Raw genomic sequence first — 18,655 nt, forward strand, 5'->3', positions numbered from 1 at the left:
AACTCTTAATAATAGTAAAGGCTTTTCAACTGTTACAATATCTTGTCTCTTTATTTATTTATTTATTTAGTTAATTAGCTTCTCTATATTTTTTGTGCTATAGGATTTTATATTTTTGATTCATAGTTTTTTAGTTGATGAGTGCTGTTGAATTTATCATATACAAATAGCACATGGGCGAATTGAGCAAGAAGATGATAATAAGGTATGTTCCAACTCCATCCATATGCTTTATGCTATTGTTCTTTTATTTTTTGTTCTATATTTCAAAGAAAGTTAGAAACCAACATTAGTTCTCTTATATTTTTACATTTTGAAATTTTAATGCTTTAAACCTTCATTTACACATTTTCTCTTTTTAAGAGCTTAGTACTAAAAAATGACTTTATCTTTTTCCATTCTTTTCAAATAGTTTCTTATCCATTCTCTCAATTCTAATACTTTGGTACAATTTTTTGGGTCGTAAAATAATGATATTTTTATTTCCAGCTACCTGTACATTAAATTTTTATTATTGTCTTTCCTTTTTTATTTATTTATTTGTATCTCTCCTAACATTTATATTTGAAATTTATCAATGTTTTTTTTTTTTTTAATGAATATTTTATAAAGTTATTTTTGTACATTTTAGGATTTTGGCTTTTTTGTTTTTTTTTATATTATTGACACTCAAAGACTATGTTTTATCATATTGGTCCGTATTTTTTTCTAGAACAAAGCACAACAATGAGAATATAAAAGGATTCATCGTGCTAGAGATTATCTAGCATGCTATTAGTGGTGATTAGCGACTTTTATATTGATTAACGTATAAAACGCGAAGGTTAGGTTTTTGTATATTGATTAGGAAATGCTAATGGATTTAATATCTAATCTTCCTTCAAAATTTATTTTAGGGAAGGTTTTTGGAAGTAAATTTCTATAATCTTGACCACCACTATTATGAATCTAAATATATATATATATATATATATATAATTTTGAACTTTAAAATAGCTAATTTTAATCTCTTCTTTTGTTAATAATAAAATCATATTTTATTGATAATTAAAAGTTGTACACGTCATGTGTTGATTTTACAATTTTTTTTTAAAGATTCATCATATGTCGTAATTCTATCTGAAATATGAGAAATACTAAATATTTAAAGTTAAGCATAAAGCTATATTAATAGATCTAAAATAAACTATATTATTGATTTCTTTTTTCTTGCTTTATTTTTTTTTAGCCGTCGCACATGCTTCTTGAAGCACATGCCACCATGCACGTAGCCCCTTGGCACATGCACTGCCGCGCACGTAACCTGCCGTGCGTACTCACCGCTGTGCGCACTACCATGCACATTCTCACTGCTGTGTGGGATCACTGCCGAGCAATGTACTTCTTGCCGTGCGTACTCACTGGCGTGTACATGCCTTATGCCATGTGTACACCACTGAGCACGCACGTAGGACACTGCAAATTCCGTGTGTAACATATCTCTGATGGGTGACCCTTCGCTTTCTATGCACTACGCCTGCATGCGCAATGACTCGCTGCATGGGCATGTTGTGACCCTTCAGTTGTCCTACGACCCTTTGGCTGCCCGGTGACCCTCTGGCTCCCCTGTGAGCCACCTTACTGGTTTACCACTGACTGTCGCCGGAAGAACCTTTGCAACGCACCTGCGACCCCCGTGACGGCCTGAATTCCCAAAACCCTGGCGCAAAACCTTCTCGCAAGGTTCCAACTCCCTCTGAGATTCCCTGCAACACCTCCCAGCATGGTCACTTCGCTGGAAAAACCCACCCAAGAGCGTCCCTATTTCTCTCTCTGGAGCTTCTGCCGGCAGACCCTAACCCAAAAAATCCCACTGCACTTCTTCTCCTCTTCCCGGCGAAGGTCCTTGCTCACTATCGAGCCCCCTTTCTCCCTCTTTCCGATGTGTTCCTCTCGCCAAAAAACTCGTGTTAGATGGAGTTCACCCTCTCACTGCTCAAACCCCTTCATCATTTTCACTAAGGTAAAATGGTAAAAAGAAGAAGAAGAAGGCAGTTTAAACTCCTTTTGTACCCAGGGTTCTCGAAGATGTCCCTTACAAAGAAGAAAGGACACCCAAGGCTAAAAGGTCAAACGGTAATGGGTTGGACTGAGTCGGGCTTTGCCTTAAGCCCGAACTCGACGTACTGCCTCTCATTGCTGAGCGCTCCTCTCACTGTCATGCGCTTTTTCACTGCTGAGCGTGCCTCTAACTGCCGTGCGCACCTCTTGTTGCCGTGCGCTTTTTCATTGCCGAGCGCTCCTTTCATTGCCGTACGCTTTTTCACCGCCGAGGGCTCCTCTAACTGTCGTGCGCTTTCTCACTGTCGAGTGCGCCTCTCATTGCTATGTGGATTTTCACTGCCGAGCATGCCTCTCACTACCCTGCGCTTCATGTGTCACATGATTTTGCTGTGCGTCTCCGACTTCAACAAGTTGCTGCCGTACACTCCTCTCGTCACACGACTAGCACCACGCATGCCCAAACCACACACTGTCGTGCACTCACTATTGAGCACGTTCACTGTCATGCGTGCTCCATTGCAGTATGCGCCTTGACGACCTCTTCGATGATGCTGTCAGATGTGATACCTCTGTACTGCCATGTGCAACCTCTTGCCGCTGCACCCACGCCTTTTGCATGCAATTTCATGCACGCCTTCCCTAACCGGCCAGTCCATGTGCGCACCAGCAGGCCCATTCTCCATGGAGTTTCTTCCACTTCACATCTCCCAGTGAGTCTACCCCTCATTGACAACCCACATACATGGCGACTCATACACGGTCCAGTTGTATGACGCTAAACTATAGTGCATGTCCTGGCCGCATGACGTTAAGCTGCTTTGCGCAACGGTCCAGTTATATGTCCCTAAACTATAGTGTACGCCACATGATATTAAACTGCTTGCTTAATGGTCCAGCTGTATGACCGTAAACTATAGTGCACGTCCTGGCCGCGTGACGTTAAACTGCTTTACGCAACAGTCCAGCTGTATGACCTTAAACTTTAGTGCACATCCTGGCCGCATGACGTTAAACTGCTTTGCACAATGGTCTAGTTGTATGACCATAAACTATAGTGTACGTCTTTACCGCATGACATTAAACTGCTTCTCACAAATGGTCCAGTTGCATGACCCTAAACTGCAACACACATCCTGGCCGCATAACGTTAAACTGCTTTGCACAATGGTCCAGTTGCATGACCTTAAACTGTAGCACACGTCTTGTTCGCATGACGTTAAAATGCTTCACCCAAGTCCTGGTGGCATGACCTTAAATAAGCCTCCATACACATGTGCCCCCCATTGCACACACTTTCTTTATGCCGGCCTCTCCGTGCACTCATTTACACACCATCTTCACTTCATCCCCAGTGAGTCTTACCCATGCTAACGAAACTACGAGCCATTCCATCATCCATACTCGGCGTCAGTTAGTGGGTCACCCATTATCCACCTTCTATTCAACCACCATCCATCATCTATAGATAGTCTCGTGCCATCTCCACCAAATGAGCCAATCCATCACCATACTCATTCCATAGCCTTCATAGACTGTAATTCACCACCATCATGGTCCAGTTGCATGACCTTAACTGTAGCACACGTCCTGACCGCATGACGTTAAATTGCTTTGCCCAGGTCCTAGAGGCAGGACCTTAAACGTGCCCCCACAAAAAGAACATGCCTGGTGTAAACCTGAAAAGGGAACGCCATGAGTAAAAATGACAGACGAGCATGGTCACGAAGCTATCAGTAAAAGCCTTCCGTAAATAAAAACTAGACACGGTGAAAACCCAAATGGGCACTATGAGCAAAAATGTAAAAAAAGGCAAATATGGCCGTCAGGTCATAGGCAAAAGAGCATAATAAAAAGGAGGTTGGCGAAAACCATCTTTACGGCACCGCTTCCCCAGTCTAAGTGAAAACCCGCAAAGGGCACTCGGACCAATAAACCAGGTTGATACAACATTTGTCTTCACATGCAACTTCAACCAGCATGTCAAGAAAAAAAACCTTGGTAGCAGAATGCCCTGTTATCAGGACCCAAAAACAAGATCATTCACAAGGCAAGAAACTATCATACCAAGCATCCTACAAAACCCAGTATGGCTACCAACAATGTCGCCAAAATGTCCAACGGGTGTAGATGTTAAAATCTTCCCTCAATATCCACAACACGAAAGAAACTGTCAAACTAGGTCAATACCTGCCCACAACAACCAGGGTAGAGCCCTTTCAAGGCCGCCTCGACAAAACCCCTCCATGACCGGGCCAGACGTTTGGGCAGGCCAACAAAAAGCCCCTAACTGGACCCGACAGGATGTGATCTCAGAGGTACCCTGCTTGTCAAAGAAAACCTGGCGTAGCAGCAAACAACGACGCCAAAACGTCCAATAGGGTGTAGACTTTAAAATCATACATCACAAGCAAGAAACTGTCGTACCAGGCATCTTGTAAAACTTGGTGATAACGCCGCCAAAATGTCCAACAGGTGTAGACATTAAAATCATCCCTCAATGTCCCTTCCCCCCCGAAGTCTCCACGATTGGATCTGCAACAACATCCAAATGTCTGAGCAGCTTGGTTGCAACGTTACGTGAATATTCCTTTGACGTTCATGTGATTCTGTGGTCAGGAGAAAAAATAATAATAAACCCGAAGGGTAATTTTCAGTATGTTGTCATTCTCGCATCTCTCGAATCACAATATTCAGTAGGACAAGCTGTTTGAGGGAATTTTTTTTCATCACCTTATATCCCTGATGCGGAATAACGAGAAGCCAAGATAATAAAGCCCTAATCTAGAAGCGAAATTTCCAACAATCTTAGAATGACCCAAAAAGGATAAAAAATGTTGATAAAGATCTCCTAAGAACACTTGCCAAGTTTTGTCGCAATTCGATGAGCTTAAGGCAGTGCAGATGCAGAAATAGTTTTGGGAAAATCAGCTTCTATCGCCCTGAAGTAAACCTTATAACTACAGCTCTATCACTAGAGCGTTAAATTATTTTAAGACCATCGCCATTGGATTCGGAATGTCCAAAAACCCATAGTGACCAAGTTTCGGCTTGATCAGACTTTCCTGGATCAAGTTATGGCCAAATTACCCGAAATGGGTAGGTCACACGCTATTACCGTGCACCCTCAGTGTACCAGCTCCCATTAATGGAAACTGTGTTCATGGGTTTTGGGCTCAACTTTGAAAGACCGTTTCTCTCTCATCCCAAGCCAGATCAAACTCAAATTTTACGAGTGTGTTCATCTCGTCAACTCGAGCATTTTGATCTGTGGCACGACTCATGTCGTGGCCTAAGTCGAGAGAAAAACACGAGAGAAGATCACGAGTCAAAGCAAGGTTGCAGGTTTTTCCGTAGGAGCATACCTTGATCTAGCAGCCACATCATGACGCTCACAAGTCGGATCGACCAAAAATCAAACCCATTACAAGCACAAGGTTCGAGGCTTCATCAGAGCTGAACCTCGCACATGATGGAGAATCAGATTTGACATGTGACGAGTACGAAGTTGCTGCACTTTTCGGCCACCAAAAACCAAATTCCGGCCAAAAGATCAAAAATGGAAAATGGTCGTTCGGGCACTAAAACCAGCCACGTTCATCACCAAACGCTCATGACGACTTGCTCGTCGATATTCAATGACGAAATCATAAAAAAATACCAAGAAATGGGCATAGTCTTTAAACAAAGATTGCACGTTTGTTGAGATTTTCGCACTTCATGATCATAGCCCAAAGACTCGATCCATGGCTCGAAAGTGGTATCAAGACTACCGTTTTCCTAAGCTGATCAAGAAAAGAATCATCTTTCGGTCGAACGGAGACCGGAAAGACCCCATGGAAGATTGCAAGAGTTCTTGGGCATAGCAGGGACTCAATTTGAATTTCGTGGATTGTTGGGGCAGGGGCAAAATCATCATTTTGCTCCATTTCCTTAGATTTCCTTTAATTCTTGTAATGCCTAATTTTTGACATTTAGGTTAACTTTTGATTGTAGACCCACCTTTGGGCCCCACTTCTATATAAACAAGCACGCACCTCATGTAAAAGGAGCCAAGTTTCAGCAATAAAAATTCTACTTTTTGCTTGAGATTTTAGGTCATGTCTTAGAGAGAGAGAGAGGAGAGAGGAGAGAGAAGACTTTTGGTGGTACCTCTGGGCATAAGGTAAACTCTTTCTCTCTCTCTTCGCTCTTCTTTCCCTCTCTTCTTTCTCTTTGTTCTTTCTCTTTCTTCTTTCTCTCTATTTTCTTCTTTCCTTTTCTCTCTTTCTTCTTTCTTTTTCTCTTATTTTCTTCTTTCATTTTCTCTCTTCTCTTTTTCCTTTTCTCTCTTTCTTCTTTCCTTTCCTTTCGCTTCTCCTTCTTTCTCTCTCTATTTCTGTCTCATCTCATGTTTTCATCTTTCTCAGTCAGTTGTGCGGGCAGCGCATACTGCCGAGCATGGCGTTCTCTTCCCTCCCCGTCCATCGTGCACGACAGTGCAAATGTCGGGCGTGATCTTCCTCTTTTTTTTTCTCTCAGACTGTTGCGTGTGACAGTACATACTGCCGATCGTGGTGATCTCTTCCCTCTCTGTCCATCGTGCACGGAAGTGCAAATGCCGTGCGTGATCTTCTTCTTTTCCTCAGCATGTCGCGGGTGGTAGTGCATACTGCCGAGCGTGACGATCTCTTCTCTCTCTATTCGTTGCGCATGGTAGTGCAAATGCCGAGCTAGACGATCACTTCTCTCCCTGTCCATTGGGCACGATAGTGTAAATGACGTGTGCGATTTTCTCTTCTACTGTTGCGCACGGCAGTAAGCACTACCAAGTGTGATTTTCCTCCCTTCCCACTTTTTGCCCTGCACGACAACACACATTGTTGGACACGATTGCCTTTCTCTCTCTTCTCTTTTTGCTTGTTTGGCCAGAGGGCTGGTTGAGCTTTGCACTGTTGTGCTAGTCCTGATGTCGAGCAGTTTAGCCATTGTGCCGGACTAGTTACCGTTCTCGTCTAGCTGCCGCCTCAGACTAATCCGTGCTAGGACAATTGCCGTGCCAATATTGTTTTCGAGTAGTTTAGCCGTTGTGCTGGACTTGTTACCTTGCCTATCTAGCTGCCGCACAAGACCAGCCACTGTACTAGATTAGTCGTCACATTCATCTGGTCATTGAGAAGTTTAGCCATTGTGCCGGTCTAGTCATCGTGCCCGTGTAGCTACCGCGCCAGACCAATTGTCGTGCTAGTCTTGTCACTACGAGCGCCTAGTTGTCGGGTCAAACGACTCCATTCTTCAAAGGTTCAGCGAGATCCAAGCTGACCTTCACTACTTTTGTTGTTCATTTTCTTCTCCTTCTCCTCACGAAAATCTCTATCCTCTGCCTCAGAGGAGTTGGGTGAAATCCAAACCAACCTCTGTCCCAATTTTCTCTGAAGAACCAGTTGAAAGACATACTCTCATTTTCTCTGCCAGTTCCTCTATCTCACCCCTTTTCTTTCTATCCTCACAGTAGAATCTTACTAAAAGTCTTTCGCCAAAGAGACACCGTAAGGCTGTCGAATTGACATAGACCCTATTACAGTATTCCTTTCATTTTTTTTCGTGTACACACGCACATGTGTGTTCACTTTGTGACAAGGTGGGGTCCTCAGACCAACTTGTCTGTACTCTAATGTATGTGTGTGTTTTACAGGTAAGAAGAAAACATGTCAATGGAGACGATTCCAAACTAGCCACAGGCCAGGGGGGCATTCTTCGTCTTCCAAGAGGGCATCACGGACCCACGTGAGGTGAGTCCCGCCTTGCGAACCTAATTCCTCTCTCATCGGTTGGTATTCCTGCCCATGTCTTCTTCACACAGTTCCTGAGAGAGCGATCTCAGGTCCCTGGTCCATCTCGAACCCAGAACCAAGCCACCAGGTCAACTCAACCCGGAGGGTGAGATCAAGGTACCTAACCAGACAACCCTATGTTTGTTAAATAAATAAATAAATTAGAACAATTCCTATGTTGGTAAAATGAAGCTAAGAGGAAAATTGAAAAAAATAATAAAAAGACGAAGGGGACTGATCTAGGACACAATATTTGAGAAAATATGAACCTTTATGTATTTTCATATTAATTTTTACATCCATAAGTAATTTTTCCTAATATTAACTGTGTCCATTTTAATTTTTTGTTGGCCTACCATTTCGTCACTTTCATCTTGAAGATGGCTGCGACATACTTCAGAGGAAACAATAGTGGAAATGCATTTCCCTGACCTAGGAATAATTGCAACATTATTTCACAATTACAAGAACATGACCTAAGACTTCTTTTCCCACATTATTTCACAATTACAAGAACATGACCTAGGAATAATTGAGTTACTGCCTCACATGGTGCTCTGTTAGCTCTAAATTTTGCATAATTGCCTAAACAGCCCCCAAAAAATAACAACAAAAGCAAAGAAAAACTCTCACCATGTCGTGACTGGAATCAGTTTTGCACCAAAATGAACGAGGAATTCTTGGGAAGATAGTGGGTTGGAAGGCTGCTCGTCTAGGTTTTCTTCGCCGACGGGGACACGAGAATGCGGGAACAAGACTCGATTACTTTCCCTCCTTTCGGCCTCTTCGATATCGTGATCCCCTTCAACCTGTAAACAAACCAAGAGATCCACAAGTCATCAGATAGGGAAGGTCAGCATATGGTGATTAATGGAAGGAGAAATGTGTGAGAAAAACCTCCTGGACCTTAGTCGGAGGTCCATCGTTCTATATTATCGCAAATGGAGTGCAAGATGGACGCGCTTTCCTCGAGGTCATCACCATGCAACTCATCAAACCCCTCTATGCCCTCATCGAACGACTGATCACACAAGCCCATAAACCTTTTTACCATCATGCCATAAAACACGCAAAGAAAAAAGAAAGAACCATTCTCCAATATTCCGAAACCCAAAATGGAACAGGAAAAGATTAAAACAAAGATTCGCAGGAAAGAAATGGAGGAACGAAGGAAGAATCTCTACAACCAAAGCTTAGGCGTCTTCGGTGGAGTTGAGGATATCCGCCTTGAATACCGTAAAATTGAGCGCAGTCACTAGCCTGGTGGGGTTTGCACGTCTCAGTTCCGCCTTAGCGATTCTCTGAAGAGAGGCAAACACCAGATCAAACCCTCCTCACTTTCTTGAGAAGACATGAAGAAACCCCAAAAATTGATCTAGATAGCAAAGAAAACCAAGAAATAAGAAAGAAATGCCCCAAGAGTTTGTTACCATGGCCTCTTCATGGTTCAATTGGGCTTTGTCGGCCTCAATTTTCTTTTGTTCGTCAGTCTTGAACTCAGCTAGGTGCCGAAAGTAGTCGGCCTTCATCTGCCGGTAGTAGCCCCTGGCTTCGGCAGAGTCCTCATATGTGATGAGGTAGGAGTCCAGAAGTTGCTGGACACGCTCACAGATGGAAACGATCTCGGACTCGATTCGTGAGAGGTAATCCGTAATGGTAGCCAAGCAGTGGGGTTCGTCCTCGACCCTTTCTATGTCTTTAATCTTGCGCCATGAGGCCCTGCGTGGCCGGACCAGGGATTTGAAGGCCAAGACCAGCAGGTTGCGCTCCATTGTGTTGAGTGGTCGATGGCCCGTTGTGCATGAGATGGTGGTCATGTAGTCAGCCATGTCGTCGAATCTGTCTACCATCTTAGTCAAGATCGCCATGAATAAGTTTTCCTTACGAGCCTATTCCCTTTGGGCCGGAATGACCATGGCCGCTTCCACGGCCCATCTCCTCATTCTTGGAGAATTCCAGAATCAGTGAGTGTGTCACAAAGAGAGAGAAGAGAGAGAGAGATAGAGAAAGAGAAAGAGGGGAGAGCTCTGGGTCGAGTGAGTTGTTTATGTATATGAGACAGACAGACAGACAGAGAAAAGGATGAGCATTCTGATTTGAGAGAGAGAGAGAGAGAGAGAGAGAGCGTTACATTGCATTGGGGCTTCTCTGTCTTTGCCTGGCAAAGTAATGCAACGCCATGACAATTTTCATGCTCTCGCTTGCAATTCTTGGGCTTCCGATGCGAAATTGGACGATTGATCCATGGTTACGAAACTGAGAGAGCATTTTCGTCTCCGTTAACATGAAGAAGCGCGAGGATGTGGCCGTGACCTCCAACTGGAACATGGTGGTACTACCACCATGGCGTTAGCTCCATTCTCTTCACATTTGACTCCTCCTTTGGTACTCTGATTGTCTTGAGGACCAAAATGCTCTTATAAGAAATTATCCAGAGAAATATTTATAGTTAAATGATTTGATAGGTTTGCAGCCTTATCATAATAAGCAAAGCCTCACCACAAAACTTACCAAAAATGGTAGTTCTTGCTCCGAAAAATCTTCAAATTTATCATCTCGGCCATGGTCATTATGGTTGTCAAAAGAAAAACATTTGGATTTCAAGATCTAAAAATAGTGAATTTTATAGCACATTATCTAGACCATCCAATTTGCATTAAAAAAAATGTGTTCAAGATCCTCATGTTTTGTACAATTTTTTGAGCTTCAAATTTCATAATCAATATTGAAAATTGATTTCAGAGCCATCAATGTTTCATTACATCTAGGCCTCATAGCAGCCGCATCCAATTATTAAGGGGAAGTCACAAAAGATTGGAAAAAATTTATATAATGTTGGAACCTTATACTATAGAAGTAAGGTTCATGTCAAAAACCTAGTAGAAAAGAGTACTTCGAATTTGGAAAAACTTTCGATTAATTATCTCGACCTCGAAATTTGAAGATCCTAAGAAGAAAAAAGAATTTCAAGTCCTAAAATAGTGCATCTATTAACATGTTACCTGGACTATCTATTTTCAAGATTTCAAGCGTTTATAGATATGCTCAATCGGCATGGGTTTTAAATTTTAAAATTACACAATTAAGGTTTAACATGAATTTTCAAACCATTATAAGGTTCCCAACTCTGAGAATAAATCTTCCCGTAAAATTTAGAGACGTATCACCTTGCTTGTATACATAAGGTGGGCACCTTATACTAACATCACCCTAAAAAGATGTCCTCCTTTAAATAATTTGTAAAATACTCGAATTCTTCTATAATTACATCTACACCAGTGTTCGCAAAATCGAACCAAAATGGTTAACCAGACATGTGCTCCGGTCTAACCAGTAAATCGGTCGATTCAATCGCTCTAACCGGACATGTCCTAAACGATCAAAAAGTATTGAAACAAATAAAAAAGATATAAAAAAATATACTAAAATATGAAAAGCATATAAAGAATGTGATTAAAACAAATCACACTCAAATGAGGTTGAAAATTAATGAAAAAATGGACTTTAACGAATCAATAACGAATCGATTGTGCCCAGGGGTATTTTTAAAATTTTCTAAAAAAGATGGAAAAATATGAAAGTGATTATCAATGGCCAAATTGTTTTTTAATATTTACCATAATGTAATAAATATTAAAATAGTATCAAAAAATTGACTTGACAAACTCTTTTTTTTTAAACGAAAATAAATAAAAAATTAAGTTATATATAATATAAGCCATTCTTTTTTGTCTACTAACTAGTAATGGTATATTGGTTAGTGGATATAATAATAAATAACTTTTTTATGAGAAATTTCTAATTCAATTCTAGTGGGCCAGTAATTTTTTTGAAAGAAAAAACATTTATTTAGAAGAAATTTATAGTTGGTGATTTTTTTGAAGCAAAAGAAAAAAAAAGTTGCCGGCGGGATTTGAACCTTAAATTCATATAAAAGGTAACCCTCAACGCTAACCAATGGTTCACTCTTAAATATTTCATGTAAACTTATAGTATTATTCTATCTAATGTTTAAAATACCGGTTGACCACCAAAACAGCTCTAAATCGAAATTGGAGGCTGGCCAGTTCCAATCTAACCAGGAGATTAGTGGTTAGATTGACCGATTTTGTGAACACTGATGATCTACATCCACATCTCTTTTTTTCTTAAAATGCCTTTAAAGTATCACGATTCTATTAGAATTGTATCACCCTACTTTTACCACGGCATGACCTTTTTGTCTCTCATTTGCTCTCCTTTTTCCTTATATATTATGAAAATAGCATTCCAAACCATGAATTTCATATTAACTGGAAACGGGTATATAATTGTCACATGTTTGAAGAAATACACAAGCATAATATTTAAGGTGTTCTTTATTGCTGTCCTAGGTCATTGCAAAATAAAGTTGGAAAAGTAGTTTATGCATCAGGGAATGCATTTCCACTATTGTTTCATCTGAATCAGTAGCAGCCATCTTGGAGATGGAAGTGACGACATGGCGGGCCAACAAAAATTAAAATGGACAGAGTTAAAATTAGGAAAAATTACGTATGGATTCAAAATAAATAAGAAAATACATAAAGGTCCAAAATGCTCTTATAAGAAATTATCGAGAGAAATATTTTTAGTTAAATGATTTGATAGGTTTGCAGTCTTATCTTAATAAGCAAAGGCTCACCTCAAATCTCACCGAAGATGGTAGTTTTGGCTCCAAAAAATCTTCAAAATTATCATCTTGGCCTTGGCCATTGTGGTTGTAGAAAAAATTAGGATTTTAAGTTTGAAAAATGGTGTATATTGTAACATATTATCTAGACCGTCTGATTTGTCTTAAAAAAAAATATGTTTCCACATACTATGCAATTTTTTGAGTTTCAAATTTCATAATCGATATTAAAAATGAATTTTGGAGTCATCACGAAGATTTTTAATGCTCAATGCAAAGCTTCAAGGTGAGTGTTTATTCTTTTTCACAACGCTTACGCCTCATTGGAGATTAAAGGGTAGTTATAAAATATAGGAAACAATTTATATAATATTGGATCCTTATAAAAGACCTAATAGAAAGAAGTGCTTTAAATTTGAAAAACCTTCCGATTAATCATCATCTTGAACTCGAGATTTAAACATATAAAGAACAAAAAATAATTTTAAGTTCTAAAATAGTGCACTTGTAACAAGTTACTTGGAACGTCTATTTTCAATCCGCACCGCTTTTAAATTTATAATTGTATAATTAGGGCTGAACATGGATTTTTAAACCATTGTAAGGTTGTTAACTTCAGGTCTAAATCTTCCACCAAAATTTAGAGATGCACCACCTTACTTGTATATATAAGGTGGGTACCTTATACTAACCTCACCCTAAAAATTGACCTCTTTTAAAAAAATTGTAAAATACACGATTTTTTCTAAAATTACATCTACACCCACTTCTCCTTTTTTTTTTTTTCCTTAAAATGCCCTTAAAGCATCACGATTCTAGTATAACTGTAACGGTCTCTACTTTCACCACGGCATGACCTCTTTCTCTCTCTCACTATACCTCTCACTTTGCTCTACTTTTTCATAATATACATGGAAATGGCAATCCATATTATGAAATTCACTATGTCTGGAAACAGGTTTCCAAATTGTTACCTGTTGGAAGAAATATACAATCATAATATTTAAGGTGTTCCGCATAATATTCAAGGTGTTCTTTATTGCAAGTCAATATTTAAGGTATTCCCAGTTCAAGGTCATTTCCTTATCATTGCAAAATAATGTTGGAAAAGTAATTTGTGCATCAGGGAATGCATTTCCACTATAGTGTCCTCCGAAGCATGTCGCATCCACTTTGGAGATGGATGTGACACAATGGTAGCTCAACAAAAATTTAAAATGGAAAGAGTTAAAATTAGGAAAAATTGTGTATTGATTGAAAATTAATTAGAAAACACAAAAACATCCATATTTTCTCAAATATTGTGCCCTGGTTAGTCCCCTTCATGCTTTTGATATTTTATCCAATTTTTCTGTAAGTCTGATTTTGCCAACATAGATCTGATTTTAATTTAATTTTTTGTTTTTGTTTTCTCGAACTTAACGTTGTGACCTAGAATTAAGTCACTTATGGATGGTTATAAGGCCAAGGAGCTTGAACCATTCTCTTCGTGGCTTATAGACATATGGCTGTTTGAAGGTATTTTTCAATACTTGTATCCACGATATGAATAAGGAGAAAGCATTTCACGACCTATGTCTGCAGGTACCTAAATGCATGTAGACTACAGAAGCTGTAGGACAATAAACCCTGAACCAGAAGTGAAATTTTTGAAAGTCTCAGAATGGCCCAAGAAGGTTCAAGATCATGCTTAAGGGTCTCCTAAAAACACTTGCCAAGTTTCGTCGCAATCCGACGAGTTTAAAGCAGTGCAGATGACAAAACAGTTTTGGGAAATTCCGCCTCTATCATGCTGAAAAATAGATCCTGAACTATAGCATCATAATCGGAGCATCAAATGATCTCCAGATCATCGTCATTGGATTCAAAATATTCTAAAATCCCTGAGTACCAATTTTTGACGCATTCAGACTCTTCTAGAGCAAGTTATGGCCAAATTACTTAAATTAGGTAGGTGGTACACCGGCACACTCAGTGAACCAGTTTCCATTAGTAAAAATGGTACTTCACCATTTCGACGGAAAAATTTCCATAGTTGTATCTTCCTTATGTTGGGTCGGATCGAGCCCAAATGTTGGGAGCATGTTCGCCTCATCAACCTGGTTGATTTGATACGTGGCACGAGCAATGACACGGCCTGAGTTGAGAGAAATCAAAGAGAGAAGATCGCCGGAAAATTATAAAAGTAGAAGGAAATTTCTAGCATCACATCCCCTTGATCGAACGCCCACATCACGACGCTCGCATGTCGGATCAGCCAGAAACCAGACCCATTACGAGGACGAGGTCAGAGGTTTCATTTGAGTCAAACCTCGCATGTGATGGACGGCTAGATTTGACGCACAATGAGTACAAAATTGCTACAATTTCCCGCCATCGGAAACCAAACTCCAGCCAAAATACCAAATCGAGCCACGTTCGTCACCAAACGCTCATGACGGTATGCTTGTCAAAATACAATGAAGAAATTGTGGATGAACATGGAGGAGGGGGGGCGTGAACTTTAATCAAAGATCGTACGTTTTTCATGATTTTCATGTCTCGTGATCGTGGACCAAAAGTCCAATTCATGGCTCGAAATAGGTATCAAAACGACCGTATTCCCGAGCTGATCAAGAAAAGAATAATCTTTTGGCTTGATGAAGATAGGAAGGACCCCGAACGGACCACGGAAGATCGTAAAGGTTGCATGTTCATGATAGGGACTTAATTGGAATTTTATAATTTGTGGGTGAGGAGAAAAATCATCATTTTGACCCTAATTTCTTAATTTTCTCTAACTCTGCTAAGTAGGACATGTCACCATCACAAATGTGTAGTAGATTTCAGATAGTATACCTCCATTGTACTGAGCTTTTGATTGATCAAATGGCATTCAAACGCTTTCAAACTACCCCCATTTGAAAGATATATGTGTCTATTATGAAATTGGTTTTGGAACCATCTATGAATTTTGAATATATTGAAAGTTACGTCCTTGTTTATGACTGTACATCCCTGTGAGAAATTGCAGAAAATTTGGAACTGAACCCTTATTTCACACTACTCTGTCGATTGATCAAGTGACTGAAAATTTCCGTTGATTAAGTGATAGACAGGTCTGTTTTAAGTTAATATTGAGATTCAATTGGGATTTCTTGTGAATCGGATACCATGCCTTGGTGTGTATATATGTATACCACTGATGAAATGAATAGTATATCCCCAAATTGTGCATGAATTATACAAGTGGTGTAATGATTAATTTAAACAAAGGAGATGAAATCAACTGTCTTGAAATGCCGTATACGCACGCTTATGATACTGTGATTGCTTCTGAAAAGCCTGGAAATGAATAGTAAAATATATGTGAACTTAAAGCTTGATTTCGCATGCACACTGTTATACTGCTTTATACTGTGACACTGACCACTATGCAATGGGACACCCATTAGTAGTGAGTACTGTTATACTGTGAAACGTTGTGATACTGACCACTGCACATTGAGACGTCCATTGGTAGTGGGTATTGTTATACTATTTAATACTATGATATTGCTATACTGTGATATACTGTCACACTGACCACTATGTAATGGGACACCCATTGGTAGTGAGTATTGTTATACTGTGAAACGCTGTGATACTGACCACTACACAATGGGGCACCTATTGATAGTGGATACTGTTATACTGTTTTATATTGTGATACTGTTATATTGTGATATATTGTGACACTAACCGCCATGCAATGGGACACCCATTGGTAATTGGATATTGTTGTGCTGCCAATTACTAATTGTGCCCCGACCCCAATGAGAGGAATGATGTTAAGAGGTGAAACTGAGTAATAGGGAGGGTCGCCCGTGCCAAATGTTATGGGCACTACGCATTGGGACATCCAATGGTAATGTAACACCCTCTCACCAGAAGAGTATAAGGAGATGGTCGTGTCTTGCAAGGCCATCGCCTATCGAAGCCCCAAAGCATGTTGGGGATGTGTGTGTGTATGAGGACAATATAAAGTGGGTTATTCACTTGTCGTTGTCTTTCCTCCTGAATGAGGGTAGAAGTTCCAAGCTACAGAATTGGCTTGGCCTGAGCAATGGGGCTTCTACTTTAGGAGTAGGCCTCTCTAGCTTCTATTGTGTGCATTATGTGCTTTGTATGTGTTTCTATTTTTTTAAAGATAAAATGATTGATGGCTTATGCACTGTAAGTCATTCTGATAACTGAACTATACTCATTCTTATACTGCTAAAGTACTGAACGACATGGATAAGGATAATCTCGTGATGCATGTGTGAATGGTAAACACTGCCTATTTGTTATTATCAATTATAGGTCGAAATGAAATGGTGTGGATCTACTTACTAGGCTATTAGCTCATTCTGTTCGTTTTTCATCCTTATAGAGTGATAGTTTCTGACCCTCGGGGAGAGGGCAGCTGATTGGGGCGCTTGGACGCATAAAGTTTGGAGTTGGTGAAGGGGCTTTTGAAGCTTTTAATAGTAGGTGTTTGGTGGCGGTGTCACATAAATGTTGGTTGATGTTTACCTTGTATTTACTGGGCCATTAGTGCCTTGAACTATTTGTAAAGAAATTTTGGAGAATGCTTGTATATGAAAATGACTTTGTATTTTGGTCAAATCTTTGTTAGTGATGAATGGATTTTATTTTTCTTTCGTGGTTTGCTCTTGATTCCACCTTTTACAAGCATTAAGCCACTCCCACCTGAGTGGCGTTTGCCACCTCACGTCGCGGTCCCGCACTCTGTTGCCCCCTGGCTTGTACGATATGGGGTCAGGGGACGGGGTCGTGACAAGTTATGATATCAGAACAACCAAGGTAGGATTCTTGGCCTAGAAAGTTTTAGAGGTGTCTTTAGAATAGTTTTGGATAGGCTAGTAACTGGGTGCTTGTGTTTTAGGTCAAAGATGATGAGGACTCATGCCAACAATGAGAGTTATAGCAATGAGAATTCCGAGGCCCTTGGTAAATTCTTCAAGACCTTAGGGACCATGATTCAAATGATGAAAGATAGTATGCCGGCCCCGCTACCCGTACCCCAAAACAGATTGACAGTGGGTTGAGAGAAAAATTTTGGAGGCTAGCACCTCCGACATTCTTGGGGCGCGAGAGAGTAGAGAAAGCAGAATGATGGAGGAGACAAGTGGAGAAAATTTTTTATGTGCTGCACTGTACTGATGAGCAGAAGGTTAGGCTGGGAGCCTTCATGTTAGAAGGAGATGTCGAGCACTGGTGGGGCTCAGTGAAGCAATCATGGGAAGGGTCAGGGACAGAAGTGACTTGGGAGAACTTTCTAGAGGCGTTTAATGAAAAGTATTTTACTGACTCAGTGCGGGAGAGGAAAGAAGTCGAGTTTATTGAGCTGCAACAAGGAAACCTGTCGATGGAGCATGCAGCCAAGTTCGTTACGCTGTCAAGATATGCGCCACACATGATTAACTCTGAGACGCGAAAGGCGAATAAGTTTGAGAGAGGTCTCAGGTAAGAGATAAGGGGGAGGGTAATATCAGCAAATCTCAAGACCTTCTCCACTTTGGTGCATCTTGCCATGAAGGTAGAAAGAGATTGTGAAGAGTTCCATCTAAGGAAAGAAGGGAAAGTGGGGGCCGTGCCGTTTGGGAATTTTAAGAGGAGGGGTCGACCACCTCCTAGGAGATAATTTAAGGGCAGGAACAATCTGGGTAATGCTAAGGCCCCAAGGACCTTCCTGGGCAATATAAGGGATAATCGGCGCTCGGTCTGCCCTCACTATGGGTTAAGTAACCATACGGCGGCCGAGTGCTACCGAAAGACAAAGTCGTGCTTCAGATGTGGCAAGCCTGGCCACTTGGTTAAAGACTACCCGGTGAAGGGACCTGATTACCAACCAAGGACCCAAGGTCGGGTATTCGCGTTAACGAAGCAAGAGTCTAAGGCGTCTACCTCCGTGATCCGAGGTATGATTTTTGTCAATGGAATTGAAGTAAAAATTTTAATTGATCCTGAATCTTCCCACTCTTTTGTGCCACATGAATGTTAAACCTGCACAACTTGACTGGACCTTGGTTGTATGCACACAAATGGGGCAATCTTTAGAAACTGATATAGTATATAAACATTGTGGGGTTGTGCTTGAAGGGCATGTTTTACCTATAGATTTGGT

At 40.6% G+C, this 18,655-nt stretch overlaps 1 long non-coding RNA gene across 2 annotated transcripts; it reads right to left on the reverse strand.

Annotated features, from left to right (window-relative positions):
• Positions 1–2,931: 2,931 nt before the first annotated feature.
• Positions 2,932–10,245, reverse strand: LOC18433793 (uncharacterized). 2 transcript variants are annotated; one of them, XR_016047306.1, is made up of 4 exons: positions 9,284–10,245; positions 8,751–9,154; positions 8,487–8,662; positions 2,932–3,719 (listed from the first exon to the last, which is right to left on the reverse strand). It is a non-coding gene; the product is annotated as an uncharacterized LOC18433793 (long non-coding RNA). The 2 variants fall into 2 exon arrangements; XR_016047305.1 differs by lacking the exon at positions 2,932–3,719 and having other exon boundaries at positions 8,315–8,662.
• Positions 10,246–18,655: the final 8,410 nt, after the last annotated feature.

This window comes from Amborella trichopoda, chromosome 13, assembly GCF_054954075.1.
Source record: "Amborella trichopoda isolate Santa Cruz 75 chromosome 13, AtrichopodaSantaCruz75HAP2 v2.0, whole genome shotgun sequence".
NCBI classification, from domain to species: domain Eukaryota; kingdom Viridiplantae; phylum Streptophyta; class Magnoliopsida; order Amborellales; family Amborellaceae; genus Amborella; species Amborella trichopoda.